This window comes from Poecilia reticulata, chromosome 5, assembly GCF_904066995.2.
Source record: "Poecilia reticulata chromosome 5, P_reticulata-male-v2, whole genome shotgun sequence".
NCBI lineage: Eukaryota > Metazoa > Chordata > Actinopteri > Cyprinodontiformes > Poeciliidae > Poecilia > Poecilia reticulata.
This window is the reverse complement of record NC_088834.1, coordinates 32,021,605-32,040,256: the sequence shown is the minus strand read 5'-3', so window position 1 is coordinate 32,040,256 and position 18,652 is coordinate 32,021,605.

Sequence of the window (18,652 nt, the reverse complement as noted above, 5' to 3'; positions counted from 1 at the left end):
TGTGAATTATTTCCTTGCATTGCTTATGCGTGCATAAATAAAGCAACAGCAATATAAGGTCAATATATTGGCAAAGAAAGAAATAAAATTTGAAGTTTAAAGTTTCACATCTCGAGATCAGAATTATCTGGTGCAAAGGGAGCGGACGCACAAACGATTCGACACATTCAGTTAAATGAGGTTCATCAAACATAAAACCTTTGTCTTCAGAGACTTTGCTAATAATGACTTCATTTGTTGGAATCCTGCTGATTTGTTTGGCCTCACAGAAACACGGCTGAAGCAAGAGGGATTATGTTAGCATAAACGAGGCAGTCTCTTCTAATTATTTACATTTTCACATTCCTCAAAGTGCAGGACGAGGTGGAGGAGTGGCAGCCATTTTGCATTCAGATGTATTAATTAATACACGGCCTACTAAGAGCTACGTCTCTTTTAATTGAATTGAATATGTTGCAAGAGCAAAAACGTTAATGTTGGTAAAACTCCTCTACAGCCAAGAGACGGAACTGACAAGTAATTTATGCACATTAGAAATTAGATGAGAGCATTTCAAAGCATGCGCCCAGAGGTGCAGAAACAACTTTAATAACAACCGTTTATTATTATTGTTATCACTAATAGGAATATTATCAATAGTGAAAAGTGATGAAGAGTGAGTGCATTATTCTGGCCTTTAATGTTAAACTGAAAAGACGCTTTTCCTGCTGTAGTTGGAGCTGATACTGCACACATATGTCTAAAAGCAGCATCATGCCATAAATATGTTTCTGTTAGCAATAAGTATTTCCATTCCATCAATGATGGTGGCAATGATGCCAGGTGACCTGGGAAGATTAATCCAGTATAGAGAAAAGCACGGCTGGTCAGAAACGCAGACAGAGGCAGCCATGTTGGTGCCTTAGACAAGATTAGAGTTCTGAGTGTGAGCTATATTTACCATTAAATATGTTTCATTAAAAAGTCTTTTGCACAATAGTAGAAAGTTGCAAGACATTTTCTTAATAATGGATACTGCTGGTTTTCTAAAATTGAGTTCTTGAGAGAACAGGGTTTCCCACAGTGTTTTATAAGCCTGGCGGGCCACCAGGCTTTATTTGTGCCCCCACCAGGCTTAGCATTGCTTATTTATTTTATTTTATTATTTTTTTAATTATTGCCTTTTTAAAAATACTTTACAGATGGTGTTTAGGTATTAATCTTCCAGTCTTCCAATTACACATAACCATCAGGTGATATTTTCAAATTTCCTGTCAACTTTAAACATTTGTTAGCTCAAAAACTTGGCGGCCGGCTGGATGAATGACTGACCTTTCGGCCCAAGCACCAGGCTTAACCAAAATTGAAAATATTCCTTTTGTTTCTTTTCCTATTGATCATAAGTGACTTCAGAAGATTTCTGCAGCTGCAGGAATCTGTGACAGTTGAGCGTCGTCCGTCCGTTCACATCTACAATGCTAATTTAATTTGTGTTTCAACTTGCCCCGTGTGCGTTTGTGTGTGAATGCTTTTGTCTCGTGTATATCTGTGTTGGACTGCGCTGGACTTCCCACATCTGTAGGTTGCTCTGTGTCTCTCACCTCATGGCAAGTGTAACATAGGTAATATTGTATAGAATTCCACTTGTCATTACTTCCAAGTTTGGGTTCATGTGTAATGGGTGAAACAGCACCACCTCCTGGTGGATGGCAGTAATAAATATAGTGAACGCAGACATCTCGTTGCCTGTTCATGAGAGATGGGCGCGAGGTAGGATCACTGAGCTTAACACTTTGGTAAAATGTTCTGTTAGCTTGATGCTAACATGAAATGTTATTCCTCATAAGGTGCTGTACCGTGATGAACCCGATTCCTGATCAGTCCATATTCTGTTCCGTACAGATAAACAACGCTTCATCTCATCCTGTCTCCTGGCCCTTATTCACACAACGCAGAACGGATTTGAACTGAGCTAGTACTCGATCACAAATTATCGAGGTTTCACAGGCAGTATAGGAAATTGATAAAGTTCTTATGCCACATCGCACTTCTCAGTGCTTGTGGTAGTGACAAGCACTGAGGGCTTAGAATAGTTGGTGTATAACTTCAACAGTAAACACCGAACAAGTCCCATGCCAACAGAGATAGAGAGAGAGAGAGAGAGAGAGAGAGAGAGAGAGAGAGAGAGAGAGAAAAAACATCTGTGATTAACACTTTATCAGCTCCACAGTCGGCCCATTGTTCTGCAGTAAGAAGGCCAAATCCTGCTCTTAGCTTTTGTGTTTTTCTATCCTGCTGTAACTCTGAGCTTGATGAGTTTGCCCTTTGCATGTCTGGAACTTTTTTTTCAATTTTGCTGGCCCTGACTCATCTGCGGCATGAGGGACTGAAAAGACGCAAACATGAGCTCCAAAACCCTGATGTGACGCAGCCAGAGTCAGCCTCGAATCCCCCCAGAGAGACGGCGCAACTGCTGGAGCCTATTGTGTACATGAATGTATTATTTGCAAAATGATAAATGTTATAGATCCAAAGTTATGCTAATGATTGCAAATGGTAGCTCTACTGTTATTTTTTGTTGTTGTTGTTCAGGGCCTCCTGCTGTGATTAACAAGAAGAGGCAGCTGCTGTGGTTGACCTGATTGTTTGCAGTGAAGAAGTGAAACAGATTTTCTTCCACAAAATTAACACATTTGAGTTTTGCATGAAATCAACTCGGAGAATGTCTCTGTCACTTTTATAAAAGTAAAGCTGAACCAGAAAACTCTCTGCGAGGGCTTTTTATTTCGAGTGTTTTGAGAACCTATACACCTCAAAAACTACTCTGGCATTCTGTTTATTTACCTATTTATTTTTGAGCGAGAGTAGCCATGACAGTAGCACTTTGCAGAAAATGACCAGGCAGTCTGCTTACCGTGGACTGCCACTGAGAGTCACACATGCTAGTTTGTCCAAGCTCCGTGTTTTCTTTTCTTTTGCTTTATTGTTGTGTTGTGTAGTGTGGCAGATGCCTCCATTTGAGGTGTCATTGAAATGTGTCCCTGACTGCCAATTAAGTGCTGCCTTACTTGCCCGCTGCGGTGACGCCCCTATTAGCACCGAACCAATACCCGCTCCGACCGGCCAACAGCCGCGGTGACCCGCCGGAACTCCTTCACTCCACCGTCGCGGAGGGAATCAAGACCGCAGGTCATCACTGGTAAATGGCAATCACCGGGCATTTAATTATAGTGCTGCGGGCTGATAATGGAACAACTGACACTTTTACTCCTAAACCGCCTCGGATTCATTTTATAATGCCTGCTTCCTGCACATTAACCAGCAGCTTCAGACGGCCGTCTTCCTATTCATTTGATTGCTTATCCATCTACCCCACTGCGTCTCATCTCAGACTCCACTAATGAGATTTTGAAGGAATCTGAAAAGTGACACTGAGGTATAAGGGCCTCCTGAATAAGCTGACAAAGAGAGACACTTGCTGTTTCCACTCATTACCGGTAAGAGACATGGGAATGGCTAGTTAAGCACATTATTGTGGTAACTAGTCGATCCTTCCTCATCCTCTGGTGCTTATCTGCATTACGAGTGGCTCCAGAAAGTGTAATAAAACTTCATGATGTAAAAAAAAAAAAAATGAGAGCGTGACAATTCGCTTCAAAGCTGTTTTCTCCACATACATTTATCCAGAAAATTCACATGAAAAACAAACATTTATTGATTTTTTATTTATTTTTTATTTTATTGATCATAACAATCAAAAGTTCCTGAGACACTGAATTTTGGGTTTCCAATATCTACAAGCCATATTCATCAAAATTACAATAAATAAAGGCTTGACACATTTTTGACGTACTTATATGGGAGCTGCAAGATTTAGCAATGTGTGAGATGTTCTACATTTAACAAGAATCTCCTATTTCCTCCCTGTGCTAACCAAAACCAACCAATCAGAACCAGGAGGGTCTTAGTGCTGTCATGAATGCTAAGGCTGGTTAGCATAGTTATGAAAATTTTTTCTGTAACTGTAAGCTGTTTCTCTGCCGTTTAGCGATTAGCACATTTAGCAGCATTGATTGACAGCACTAAGACCCTCCTACTGGCTCTGATTGGTTGTTTTTGACCGGAAGCGCTGTAGTAGCACAGGACAGAGGTGGTGGAGATCGCTCTTTTCACCAATTATCTGTGTCATATTACACTGTTACAACATGGTGACAGAATTAACAAAGATGTAAAAAACAAACAAAAAAAGAGCAAACACATTTTTTTATTCTAAAAGTTATATACTGCAGCCTTAACAAAACCACACTGCGCATTTTGGTCTCCTTTCCCTTTTTTAAGATGTTTTGCGAGGTAAGGCAAATGTTGTTCGCTGCTTTGCTAGTGAACAAGCTAAGCAGCATCACCTCTCAGAAGCCAGTCCTGTATGAAATCCAGCATTCAGGCGTATTGTTAGCAGAAACCAGGAAAACTGCTGATCTCAGTCATATTAATTTTAGAGTGATTAGTTTACCTTTTGCATGCTGGTAGCGCCTGATCTCTCTCCAGCACTTGTTCATTCATCCATATGCAATACATCTGGAGAGGAATAATGTCCTCCTTTTAGCTGCAGGCAGATAAAAAAAAAAAACTGAAATAGTGTGGCGCTTGTGTTTAATGTATGAATTATATGCATGAAGTTGTTTTTTTTTTACAGTTCATTTGAATTTCAAAGGAACTTTGGATATTAAAAGAATAGGTCAACAAGGTCTCTAGCCTTAAAAAGAAAAAGCTTCAAAGTGTTTTCTGTTGATCTGTAGAGATTCAGTGAGGATGAAAACATGGAAAACAAACCCAAACATGATTGAACGGATTGATTGATCAACAGATGACTTGATTTCCTGACTCAAGTCATTTTCTAATGCTGATAGAACCGTGGAGCCTATTTCAAATCATAACTTTGGCTATTTAGTTGTTTTTTTAACCATGTTAATGTTGAAATATAGTTCTATTGATTAATCCATGCATGCTTAATGAACTGTAATGTCATAGACACTACTACTATTTCCACTACTTTTCAGGAAAGCAAAAAACAAAACAACAAAACATCAACTCAAGCACAGGTTGCTGGTGCTATACCTTCATAAGAAAACTTTTTATATACAGGTGCATCTCAATAAGCTGCAATGTTATTTTAAATGTATATTTATTTCAGGTACTTAATTCACATTATATAGGTTAAATACACCAAGTTTGATGTTTTCAAACATTTATCTGTGTTAATTATGATGATGTTCCTGCTTACAACTTATGAAAACGTGGTGACACACAGAGACACACAGGACAAACAGCCATGCACACACACACACACACACACACACACACACACACACACACACACACACACACACACACACACACACACACACACACACACACACACACACACACACACACACACACACTCACACCTAGGGGCAATTTAGACAGACCAATATTAACCTGACAGTCATGTTTTTGGACCGTGGGAGGAAACCGGAGTACCCGGAGAAAACCCACCATGCACAGGGAGAACATGCAAACTCCATGCAGAAAGACCGGGGCCAGGAATCAAACCCAGAACCTTCTTGCTGCAAGGCAACAGCTCTACCAACTGCGCCACTGTGCAGCCCTAGAATATTATATGACACCAAAAAAATAACGCCGAAATAGCAATGTAATAAAATAAGTTTAATGTGGGTCTAATGAAAAATATGTTTAATACATGCTTAAATGTTACAATCAAAATGTGCTTTTAATCTGACCAGCGAGCCTCGTCGGAACCCGGGTTCAAATCTGTTGAATGTGATTCTAAGTGTCGATATGAGATGGAGTTTATTCATACAGAACGATACCAACATTATAACCAGGACATGGAGGAGTTTAACGTTACGTTTAACAACTCAAGAGTCAACACCATTGCTAAGCAACATATTTACATTCGTACTAATCTGTTGCATACTGTAACTGTCTGGGGATGTTGGAGGTATTTCATCCTGTTATGCATGTTGCAACTGGCCATAGTATCGTCATTTATTTACTTCCTGTCTCCTTGTCTTTGAAGACTCTTGAGGACCATCATCATGGTTTTAATGATCTGTCAAGATATAACTGCATGTTTTGATGGATGTCGACAGTGAGCCATTTAAATCCTGATGTTTCAAATTCGTGTCACAGTATTTTTGTAGAACGGCATTCAAATTGTGAGGATCTGTGCAGTGCTTCAGCTGTGCGGGTCACCCACCCTGTTGTCACGGTAACAAAATCCGTGTGATCACGTCATTTTGACATCAAACAAAATACCCTTCACGGCTTGTGACCATTTGGTGAGAACTCCAAACATCCACGTTTTCTGGAAGACAAACTCATGGGCTAGAGATAAGGACAAAAAAAAAAAAAGATTGGGAAGATTTAGCCAAACAGGAAGCAATACACAGTAAGCCGTATTCATCCGATAGATGTTTACCCATTCAGCTCACAAGTATCAGACCATTCATCCGGAATTTTTTATTTTATTTTTTTACTGAGAACGTTAAATCTCTTCAAACCTCTCCCCTGCCAGGATTGTTGCTTAACCTCCTGATTAGTGGAGCAGATAAGTGAAACAATCTTCCAAATGGTGATACAAACTTGGCACAAATACTCCTGAGATGTTACTCTTCTCTAAAGATACTCGGGCCATTCCATATTCAAGATGGCCGCCACGCACATATGTAAATGGAACAGATTACCACTTTGATCTATTTGATCCACGATACTTCTATTCCAGATATGGTGGCCATCTTGTATCTGTACCAAATGCGGTGCTAATTCCATAGTGATCATGTTTTCTGCTTCACTCAATTTGGCCTTGGAATCCCTGGAGGATTCCACAACTTCTCTAATCTCCCTGCACTGACACGTCCTTCCTTGTCCATCCTATTGTCCACTACTGCTTGTTAACGGGACAGTTTTTTTCTGCATCGTCTCCTGCTGCCATCCTGACCCTGGAGGTGATGATGCCTTGGCTGTGAAAACTTTTTCTCTCCTCCTGGAGTTAGCCCGTTCTGACTCCACTCTACCTTAGCTTTCCACCTCCAAGGTCTTACTTGTTTCTCATAGCTGTAATGCAGATTTATTAAGCAAACGTTTGAAATTATTGCAGAGTTCTGACTTTATTAAAATCACCACATATTACCTTATATTTATTATTAGCAAGTCTGATCCAACAAATAAGAACTCATGGTTCAACTTAGTCCTGGTTGTGCTGAAGCCAACGCTCATCGTCCCCCGTTGCTCCAGCGCTGCAAGAGAAAAGCTGAAAATCCATATCTTTGGCCTTCAGGCCTCACATTACTCAGAGGACCAATAATTTTATGGATTAATTGTGTCATTTGTAATTACAGTACACATGGAAACAAGGATTGATCTCACAAAAAGCCAGCAGTTCTCTGAGTAAAGCCAGTTGAGTGGAGGATGACATTAAAGGCGACATTTAGGCTCTCAGAGTCAACATGAGTGTTTAAGCCCTTCACTATAATGATTTTATCAGTATTCAACACTAAACTGGATTAAAAACAAAAATAATCTGAGATCTGATCTAAAAGTTAAGTGTAAGGGCTTGGTGGGCGACACAAACCCAACAGAAGTGGTTCAGGTGGTTTGCTGTTTGGACGAAGAAAATTAAAAGTTAGACGTCCAAAACACCTGTAGGTATCAATATGCCTGAGATTCATTAATAAATCTGAATGAAAAACGGTTGCTGATATGTGCAGGGTGAAGTTCTGCTGCCTCACCCAGGACTTTAAAGGAATGTGAAAATTGAAATAATTAGAAGACTTACTTATGTTAACAAAATCCTTTTCCTCCAGTCAGGTTTCTTTGAGACAAAGCAAATCAAATCATTCTGACGATCACAAATGAAGTCATTAATTAAAATCTTTGAAGAGAGAAATCTTCTGCTTGGGAAAAACACGTTTGGTTATTAATTAAATGATTTTTCTCTCCGGTCGCAGTCAGTTCTCATGGTTTGCTCTCAAATGAACCATCACTTATTCTGACCCATTATTCACAGCAGCATCAAAAGGTAGAAAATTATTGTAAAGAGATAAAGTGCCATTTTTAAAAATATATATTAAATGGTGTATTGTGAAAAATCCAAACTATATTCAGTACATTGTGGTATTTATTTTGGGCCATATTGCTAATATTGGTTACTTTCTCCATCATTATACATGGCCTGTGCTGTTTTGAAAGCGGGCAGCTTTTGAAAACAAAAGAACAAATGTTGCAAAACTCCTTCCTAAAATGTTCACTAGTCGCCCTATTTTTATAGCAGAAATATGAATTATTTCATGCATGAAATCAATACAGGTATCCTCTGGAAGTACAAAAACAAAAACAATTTTTGTGTCATATAAATATAGCCTAACCATTTTTAAAGAAAATCAACTGACATGGTTGTTTTGTTGACTCACCTTTTAAAATATTTAGGAGAACAGGCAGGAGAGGGAGATGTAACTGAACCACATATCAGGTTTTTATAGAACTAATAATAAATTAACAAAGGGAATGTACATCAGAAAATGTGATGTTCATTGCAGATGTTATCGTCTCCTCATATTTTTAGTGCTAGAAACATTCCTGTACAAACCAGGAACCCAGAGAACAGAAAAGTCCTTGAACAATGAAACTTTCTCCATGTCCAAAGTGCCAACATTCTGCATCCTCCTCCTTTTTCCATTCGGTTTGAAGCAAACGAGAACGCCTTTCACTCACCTAGGCAGTAGCCTGTGCTTAGGGACACAGACAGCCATAATCATGCCAATCCACAAGAGACCACTCACTGCTACCCAGGGTGCAGATTACCACAAAGGCTCAGCCCAGGACAACTGCAGACACTGGACCTGAATGGCAGACGGTGTGTGAACTGCATGTCTTTGTTCTTCATAATTATCAGTCAGACGCAGAGCTGGAGAGAAGGCCAGAACTCTGCAGCCAGTGGGCTGGTATTAAACTGATTTATGTATCCATGGAAGATAATACTATATATCACAGATAAGCCGACATGAACAATTGAGGGATTTCAGTGAAGACGTGCTGGGAGGGAGATCTGCCAGACACGTCACATTTTTATCCCAAACACATCCATGAACATGCAAAAGCTACTGAGTTACTTATTCAACCCACATGTTAGCTTCATGCTATCAGAACAGAAGTTGGGTAACGAAGATGGTGGAGACCAGAGGAAGCCTCACCACTCCTCACAGGACGCCCTTTTGAACGTCATCAAACCGATTAGAGTTCATCAAATCTCCTTCATAGGATGAACTAATAAATGCTGATTTATTATCAGGGATTCACTGATCCACTTCCTTCACTTCCGATAGTGATTCAGGTATAAGAGGTATTGATCCAGAGCAGAGAAACAGCTGAACCCACTGAAAATGTTTCGGATTTTGAAAGCAAACGTAAATGTACTGAATTACATATGTAGTTGATAACTCTGCACCAGCACACTTAAACACACCGCTGGCTTCACAAGCTTTATCAACCCTGTGAAAACAACACAGCATTAATTTGTTCATTCAGTGAAACAGCCAATGGAAACTGAATAATAAAGACCCAGAAACTGATAAAAACAACAGGTTGACTAACTTGGTCAACCTGTTGTTGACAGGTTGACCAAGTTAACCTGTCAACTTGTCAATGTAACAAACAAACATTTGAACAAACATTTGTTCAAATGTAACAAATGTTTGTTACATTTGAAAGAATGTAACAAACATTCTTTCAAATGCTTCAGAAAATATAAAAACATGATGTCACTCAGTAAAAAACACAGAACTAGATTGAATAGATCTGCCCTCATGCATCAGACACATTGCCACGATACCATTTGTTGAAGTGTTTTCTATATCAGGGTCGATACAGATATCAACATCGGATCGATGCATCTCTGTGTTGATGTCATGGGTTGCGTTCGTAGCTTTTATTCATAATAGAGAATCAGTTTGTTCACAGCAGGTAAACATTCAACTTTTACTTACCGGGTAGTTTGTACAAGACATGTTCATCAGTCACATGTTCATCAGTCACATGTTCATCAGTCACATGTTCAGCAGTCACATGTTCAGCAGTCACATGTTCAGCAGTCACATGTTCATCAGTCACACTGTGACCAAGTAATTCTTCATTGTCCAATTTCGAAACAAAAGAACACTCAAAAACAAGTTAAAATGCAGTTTTTCTTTGACAAAGTGGAGAAAGTATTTGCTTTCAAGCCTCCTGTGAAGACAGATTTTAAGCAATAGTCGTCTTTCAGTGTTCATCAGAAAGTTTGCCGGCTGTGCATCAAGCAGATTACACAGGACAGGCAGCGGCTTCAGCTTCGCCTGAGCCGATACAGAGGCGGGGCAAGTCATCAACAAGGTAAAAGAGAAAACATAGCAGTGAAACATGAAAGGCCCTGAATGGAGGCAGCAGTCAGTGTCTCCTCCTCTGGGCTAAACCAGCCAGATCAATCCGCTGCTGTGAAGTGCGTAGGACACCTTGAAATTGCCGCTATTTATTTGTTTGAAGAGTTCCGTTCCTTTCTTGTCCTCTTAGGACCCTGGGGAAAAGGCGCTACAATTTTCCACTTCAGTACCTCGACCTCTGACCCCCGATGTCCCTCAGCTGGCTCTTCACAGAGAGGTGTGGTGAGGGAAACTGCTCATTGGCAATATTTAAAGATTTTTTTCATATCACCGCCTCACCTGGAATCTCTGAGGATTGAAGCCAACGCTGGGTGATCTTTAACAAACGTCTTTAATGAGTCGTGATTAGTTCCACATGAAATAAGCTTGCATTTCCATGGCAAAAAAATTGTCCCTGAATTTGCCCAAAGCTGAATATTTCTTTCAGGCTTTGAACACATCATACACCTGAACCCCCTCTCTACCAACTGCGCCCCTGTGCAGCCCTGATCTGTCATGTGAGGTAAATTTTTATTTCAAAACTTATTCAGCTAACGTGTTTCCACCATCTCTTTTTAGAAAAAGTCAAAAACCACTTAAAGCGAGTGTTAAAACGTTTTTTTAATTGAAATTGTGGAACTTATTTGGAATTTTGCTGTTTCCACAAGGTGTGATTTCCCATGGAGCCAGTCTGTAGGACTCTGGCGGCCATCTTGAGCATCTTCTATTTCCTAACAATTGCAGCAAACGTTTCTCTCTCAACGAGCTGTTTGCTAATTGTCCTGTAGCTCGTTTATTGCCTCCTCTTTTATCTTCTTTCTGAAATATATTACATTAAATAAATTGATTGTAACATTCTTGGCATTGGAAGCTTTGAATAATAATAAACAGACCATGTTTTATGCCTCTGTTTACATATTATCAAGACAACATTGCAGATTAAATCGCTAAATTGTACTGCTGATGGAGAACAGATCAGCTCTAAATGTTGTTAGGTAGGAGCATCCCCCTGTTTGTCAGACTGTCTGTGTTTATTGGATGGAGACAAGTCTGCTTTGGTTTTAACCCTTACAAGTAAAAATAGATAAGAAAAGTTTTTGGTCCCTTAGCTATTATCACACTAAACAAACTCCTCTGACAATCGTCCACTCTGTGTCTTGTGATGTGTATAAGAGGATGTGTAAGGGGACTGAGTGAGACAGAGGGAGGTTGTATTTTATATGCTATGCCTGTGGGAAATGTTTATGTTGCTGTCTATGCATGCGTGTGTGTGTGTGTGTGTGTGTGTGTGTGCGTGGGTGCGTGTGTGTGTGTGTGGGGGGGGTGGTGCGTGTGTGTGTTAAAGTCTGAGTTATTTACATCTGCAGCTTGGAATATGAAATGATGTGTGAAAAAGATTATCTCTTCACCGCACAAACACAAAGTCTTAAGTACTTTTCTTTACTTTCTAGTACAAGTATCTTAGAACACTTGAAATAAGACAAAACTAACTCACAAGTAACTTTTTTAGCAATTTATAGGAGTTTGCTTTAAGTCAACAATTCCTTAATATTGATGAAAAGAAAATACTAGGTACTAGTTCCACTGGTAGATTATTTCATTTAGAACAGAACTAGAACTTTATATATATATATATATATATATATATATATATATATATATATATATATATATATATATATATATAAGCTATATAACAACAGAGAGTAACATAGTTACTTGATTGTACTATAAAATGACACTGTGTTCCTGGAAAATACATAAAAATGAAGCGTGGTGTGAATTCATTGTGATGACCTTTTACTCAACATTCCTCTGCATCCACACCTCAGCCTCAGCTATATTCTCATTCCTCTTTGCTGTCAGGCAATAATCTGCAACCTGGGAGGAAGAATTTCTTCACGCCAATTAGACAGTGTCAAATCACTAAAAGGGAGGCTCGGGATCATTATTCTTAAATGAAGCTTTCAAGTGTTTCTCCAGGCAGGTGAACATTTTCCCTGAGTGAGACCTGTGTCCCCATCATGGCCCGTTTGCCTTTAAACAAAATCACGTTTACATCAGCGAGGCTTCAAAGGTGGGAAGAAATGAGATGTCTGCATTATGCGGCTGATGAAGTGGATGGAGTTTAATGAAGAGAGTGATGAGTATATATTCAAAATGACAGTAGGTGATGATCTGTGAGGAGGGGGCAAGAAAACAGTGACATTCACAAAACTGTCTGCAGCGCAGCAGGGAGGGAGCAGAATTCAACTGGTTCCCCGAACAGATGAGTTAATTGTCCGGATGAAAATCCCTTAGCAAAGTCCTTCATCCGGTCCTGAAAAGGTGAGGAAGGATGAAGTCAGCTAACCTGCCACTTGACCATGTAGCGGTCCGTGTCTCCATCCTCTGCTCAGCCCGGCTGAGCTCCAAACACTTCAGCTCCGTCTGCTCGTCGACTCACCAGAGAAGGGTCAGATCCGGGGCACCGCAGCAGCCAATTTTAGCTCTTTAAACTTCCTCCAAGTTCCAGCACTCTCGCACGCTGGCAGCATAGGTGCAAACTGCCAATCACAATAGCGGGGTGCTCGGCTTTAAAGCCAAGAGGAAGAAGTCTTTCAGCTGGAAGAGCGAGCGGGAGTCGGCCTGAAAGTCGACAGGAAATGAGTCGGTGCTTCTCTTAAGCTCCTCCATGAGTCACCACCCAGTCCGCACCGAGCCGCAGCACCACTGCTGCGTTGACACGTCGCATGTTATTTACATTAAGGAAACTTTGTGCATGTAAGTGACGTTGGAGGGCAAAATAACGACCATATCCGCACTGCCGCTGTAGAACGATTCTGTTAACAGAACGGAACCTGGAGGTGAAAGTATTAGTTTAGTTTAGTGCAGTGCGCCACAGCGAGGGGGAAATAAGGCAGAAAAAAAGTTGAGGAACAACTCAAAGCCACTCATATTCAGATAAGCTACACATAGACCCATTGCCATAGTAACTGACTGACAACAGCTCAACATCGAAAAACAGAAACATTTACCACACAAAGAACAGAACACTTGGTCTGTTCTGTTTTCTGGATTGATGTTTACTTTTGCGACTGAATGGTAGATTGGCTAATTTAAACACCTGTTCTACTGATGATCTGTCAGAGTTGGTGTTTAGGTCGCCTTTTCTTTTTTAACTGAACACAATCGTCCACTCAGCACATCTAAATGTTAGGGTTGTCAAAGTCAAGCTAGCATAGCTGATTTACATCCCTCACCCTCTATTTTTTTTCCTGACGTGTGAAATGTAATATCCTTGGATCTTGTTATCTAGTTGTAGTGTTGGCAATTAGTATCACAGCACTGCCTCCCTTTTTCTTTATATATCACATGTACATTTAATCTTTAGTGCGTTATGATGTGTCATTGGCAGCGAGCAGCTTTGTGTGTGTGTGACGTCACATTGCAATGTGTTAACACACAAACTAAACTCTCTCCATCTTAGATCTTTGTTCTTTTTCTCCATGACCCATAAATGAGTCTGTGTGTGTGTGTGTGTGTGTGTGTGTGTGTGTGTGTGTGTGTGTGTGTGTGTGTGTGTGTGTGTGTGTGTGTGAGAGTGTGTGTGTGTGTGCGTGTGTGCGTGTGTGTGTGTGTGTGTGGAAATATTTGTGCAAGTGTATCTCGGTATGGACCAGCTCCCCGGGGCTCAGACCTGATCAAAGTGAAAGTCTATCGGTTTGCAGGTAGTGGAGCAGTCAGCCGCTGCTCACTCTGCAGAGAGCAGAGTGGGAGACGGAGCTGTGAGAGACACCAACGCCGGCTTGGAGTGAGCGCAGGGAAGAGCTGCGAAGATCAGAAAGTGTGATTCTGCCTTTCATGGAGGTTATGTGGAGGTCAGACAGCCTCGGGGTAGTGGTTTTACTCCCACGGCAGGCCGCAGGAGTCGGCAGGACGGAAAACAGGCTGAACTGAGGGTTGGAGGTTGGACTCTTCCAACAGGGGGATGGCGCACACAAAGCAAACTGCAAAACCTTTGTGTGCTGAATGACGTTTGCAGGTGAAACCCGCAGCCGACGGGCTGCAACATTTATTTAGCCATGATCCACGGAGTACCCTGACTCAGGCTTTCACAGTCTTCAGCTGAATCTCTCCTGATCAGAATCAGACGGATGAATTTAAAGGAACAAAAGACAAATGAAGTTTGGCTCAGGGACTTTGTCCAATCAAACATTGGAGCCGTTATGATAAATACCAGACAGGAAGTTCTTTCTCTCAGTTTTCATTTTCTGTTTGGGATTCATATTGTTGGAATACACTATCACAAGAACTAAGAAATATTACATAGTTGAACAGTTGCAGGAAATCACCGAAGCAATGATGGTTAAATAATCACGATTACATTCATGTCTTCAACAATTTTTAAACTGTTTTTACATTTTTTTAAATTACAGACATGACTCGTTTTTATTTTATTACAAAAGTTCAACATAAATTACACTACTTTCAGCAATGCATTGAAACCTGTCAAAACATAAGTCATGTATGCTGTTATGCATATTAAATTAATTTTTAAAATGCTTTTCATCATCCTGCTAGGGGACAACAGCTGCCTCTTCGGCTACATCTGGGATATTTATGTGATGAATTCATGTTGATTAATATGGTTCATCTACTTTACCAAAAACAAAATTCACAAAATTCACAACATTAAGTATAACGCAGGCTGCGTTGTGACGTTGTGAATTATGCCTTTATGGAGGAAGAAACCTGGTACTGAAAGAGCTGCTCTGGCTGACCAGAGCCAGAGCCAGAACCTTATCTGAATAAGACTTTCTGGCCCAAATGCAAAACACTACCATGTGGCAGAAAACTAAAAAACCTCAACACACCATCTGCTCGATGAAACGTGTTCCTCAGAAGGACGGGGTTAGAAGAGTTTTCGGTTTTTCATTGTAGTTTAGTTTTATTTCATTGTGACTTTTTGTTTGTCTAATTCAGTTAGTTTGAATGGGTTTTTATATTGTGTTTATTAGTTATACACAGAGTTGGGCAGTAACTACTTGCATTCACTTGATGCAAGTAGTTACTGCATCAAGTGACTACTTGATGAAGCAACTACTTGATGCAGCTTTGAAAAAATGTACATTTGGGAGTATTTTTACTACGCTGTACTTTTTACTTTTACTTGAGTCATTTTATTATGAAGTATCATTACTCTTATATGAGTTCAGTTTCTGGATTCTTGACACACAGCTGCAGTTTTTGTTAAACTTTCATACATTTTTCATTGAAAGAAACTGATCGGAAAAAACCTTTGCCTGATTTTGTTATTTTTTGTTACTTATATGAATTATTGTCATTTTGCTCCTTCGGAGACAATTGACGCGTATCCGCGTCTTTTTTACATGTCTGATTTGGCGCGTCGTAGCAGCAAGACTCCGCCTCCCCCAGTCTCACTTTCTACTGGTGTTTAAAGTGCACATGTTAAACTACACAACAGTTTTTAAATTGTGTTAATAGGCCAAGTAATACCGGAGTTATGCTTATATGTAAACCATATTTGTTTCATTAGCGAAATTGTAAAACGCTCCGTTCACAGTGAGACGGAGCTCTCGCAACAAAGATACAACAGATCCCTCACTCGAGCTCACGTATTCAACTGATAAGCATCTGATCACATTTTGTTGCAGATAACGAAGGTAAGTGACGTAAGTAACGGCGCGAAAAGTAAAAAAAAAAAAAAAAAAAAAAAGTAACGCGGGGAACGGGAACAGAAAAAGAGAGGCACGTCAACAGATAGTTGTGATATCAGACGATCTACCTGTAATTTGTATTTCGGACATTGTATTTTGTTTTTTCTGTAAGAATGTGAGAGATGAATGTGGAGCAGGCGCAAGCTCTTTTTTGAGCTCGAAGATGAGGGAAACTCGCAGTCTGAGTCTGAGCAGACAGCGAGGATTCTGATGACAATGTAGCGATTCAGTCATTCATATCGGAAGAGAGAGAGAACATGGCTATCAGAAGAAGATGAGGTAGGACAAACATAGGGACAAACATAGGGACAAACGTAGCTAAACGAAGATCAAAACTGAAAAGTAGGCGGCGCTGTGCAACTGCGCGGTCTCGATCACCGAGAGATGACGCTGCTGAGCCACTCCCCCACAGTGATCCCTGGAAGACGGAGGAGGATCCTGACAGTGGGCCGGGAGTAAGCAGGTTTCAGCCACGGCCAACACCCGGTGTCCAAATAAACAACCTGTCTTCTCATAGTCCAAAAGATCTTTTTTTTATTATATTTTGCCACTGACAGTGAAAACAATTTGCCTCAACACAAACAAAAATGCAGCAAAAAAATACTTTAGGGAAAAAGTACAAATGGAATGACATTGAAATGGAAGATCTGTACAATTTTTTTGGTCTACTGATAAATTGTCATGTGATACTTAGTTTCACTGCCCAGTATTCAGGACTATTGGAAGCAAAACAATATTTTGTCTGTGCCCCTTCCATGCAAAGTGATGTGTTTGTGCACAAATGAATGAATTACCTACATTTTGTTGATGATAATCTTCTAAACATGAGTTGTTTCCTGTATTTACATATTGATTTTGAAATTTATAGTGTGTAAAATTGCAGGAGAAGTAATTCCAGGATTTAAATATATTTAGGAAAGTTATACATTTTTTGGAATCTTGATTTGATATTTGTAAATAGTAGCACAGGAACGAATGGATTACCTACATTTTATTGATAATAATTTAATATACATGAGTTGTTGCTATATTTGTACATATAATTTTGAAATATAGAGTATACTTTAGAATTCTAAACCATAAAACGTATTGTTATACATATTTGTGGGTTTCACAGTGACAAAAAAAAAACTTTTCTACTCGAATTTTCTTTTTTTGTGTGATTTTAGGCCCAAAATGCAATGTCAGTATGTCCAAATGACAAAAATATGTGTAAATTGACAAAGTTCAGGCTGTCCTGAAAAAAATGATAGCACATAAAGCAATATTAATGGTTTTTATTAAGAAATATAAAGGTAAAATCAAAAATTAGTCAAAAACGGCCATTTAGAACACTGACTCCCAAGGGTTAAAATACCAAAAATATCCATGTAATTTTATACTTTGGTTTGTCTGATGATGTAATTTTTAAATATTAAATGACTGAGATACTTTTTTACTCTTACTTGAGTAAATATTGATATTGTGAATCCTGAGTACAATTTCTGGTTATAGACTATAACTTATAATGGCAGTTTTATTTTTTTCTTACTTTTACAGTATTTAGGATGTTAATCATCTTTACACCAGATTACATCAATCCCCCAGTCCAAACCCAGAACTTTCTTTCTTTCTGTAAAGCAGCACACTGAGACCTGCTCCGCTACGCAGCCCTGGAGGAAATACAAACTTCTGTCTCATTCATATTTATGTTCTTGAAATGCATTAAGCCGCTTATAGATTTGCTTTGGAGGCTGCTTGGCAGAGCTGCATTCTGACATTCAGCAGAGTTAAATCTCTCTCACCACTTTGTCCACATGTGGCCAGCAGAGTTAAAAAAAACAACCAACAACAACAAAAAACACAATCACCGGCTTCAATGTCACCGCAGACCAATACCCCAACGATGACACAAACACCGACTTCGCTCAGGTCCCTGAATGCAACATTCTCTCCATTTGGAGACAGGCTGAACGGTTGTTTAGATTAATTGAAGCCTCGCGCATTCAGAGCACGCGTTGCCCGTTAGCACATCTTGGAGAAAAAAAATGGACGTAACGAACAAAGGGAGGTTTGGGGGAGGGGGGGCAATTGACACAGCATGTCAATTGGCCGAGAAAAGTGGAAGGTTCGTCCCTGATGTCCCTGAAAGAAGAAACGATTAAGATATCTAAAATGATTTTTGTTTGGCTGTGGGGTAAGCAGGCTGATAACTGCGTGATGAGGCCTTTCTCCCAGCGCCGCACGCGCTAATTAGCTTCTTTTCTTTGGGGGACTTAAATGTAGAGAAAAGCGGGGTGGGAGGGGGGAAGAGGGGTTCTGTTTTATAAAGCTTAGAGGAATAAAGAGGCACCTGCTGCATCGATCCGAATTATTTTACTTAGAACAAAATTTAGCCCTATAGGAAGGAGGAGCTTCTTTAGAAACGAGCAGCGCCGTAAGAGGGAGTTAGGAAGGTCAATGTGAAGGAGAGGCACACAGTGGTGTGTGTTTGCAAGAAGAAAGAGAGGGATGAGGTAAATC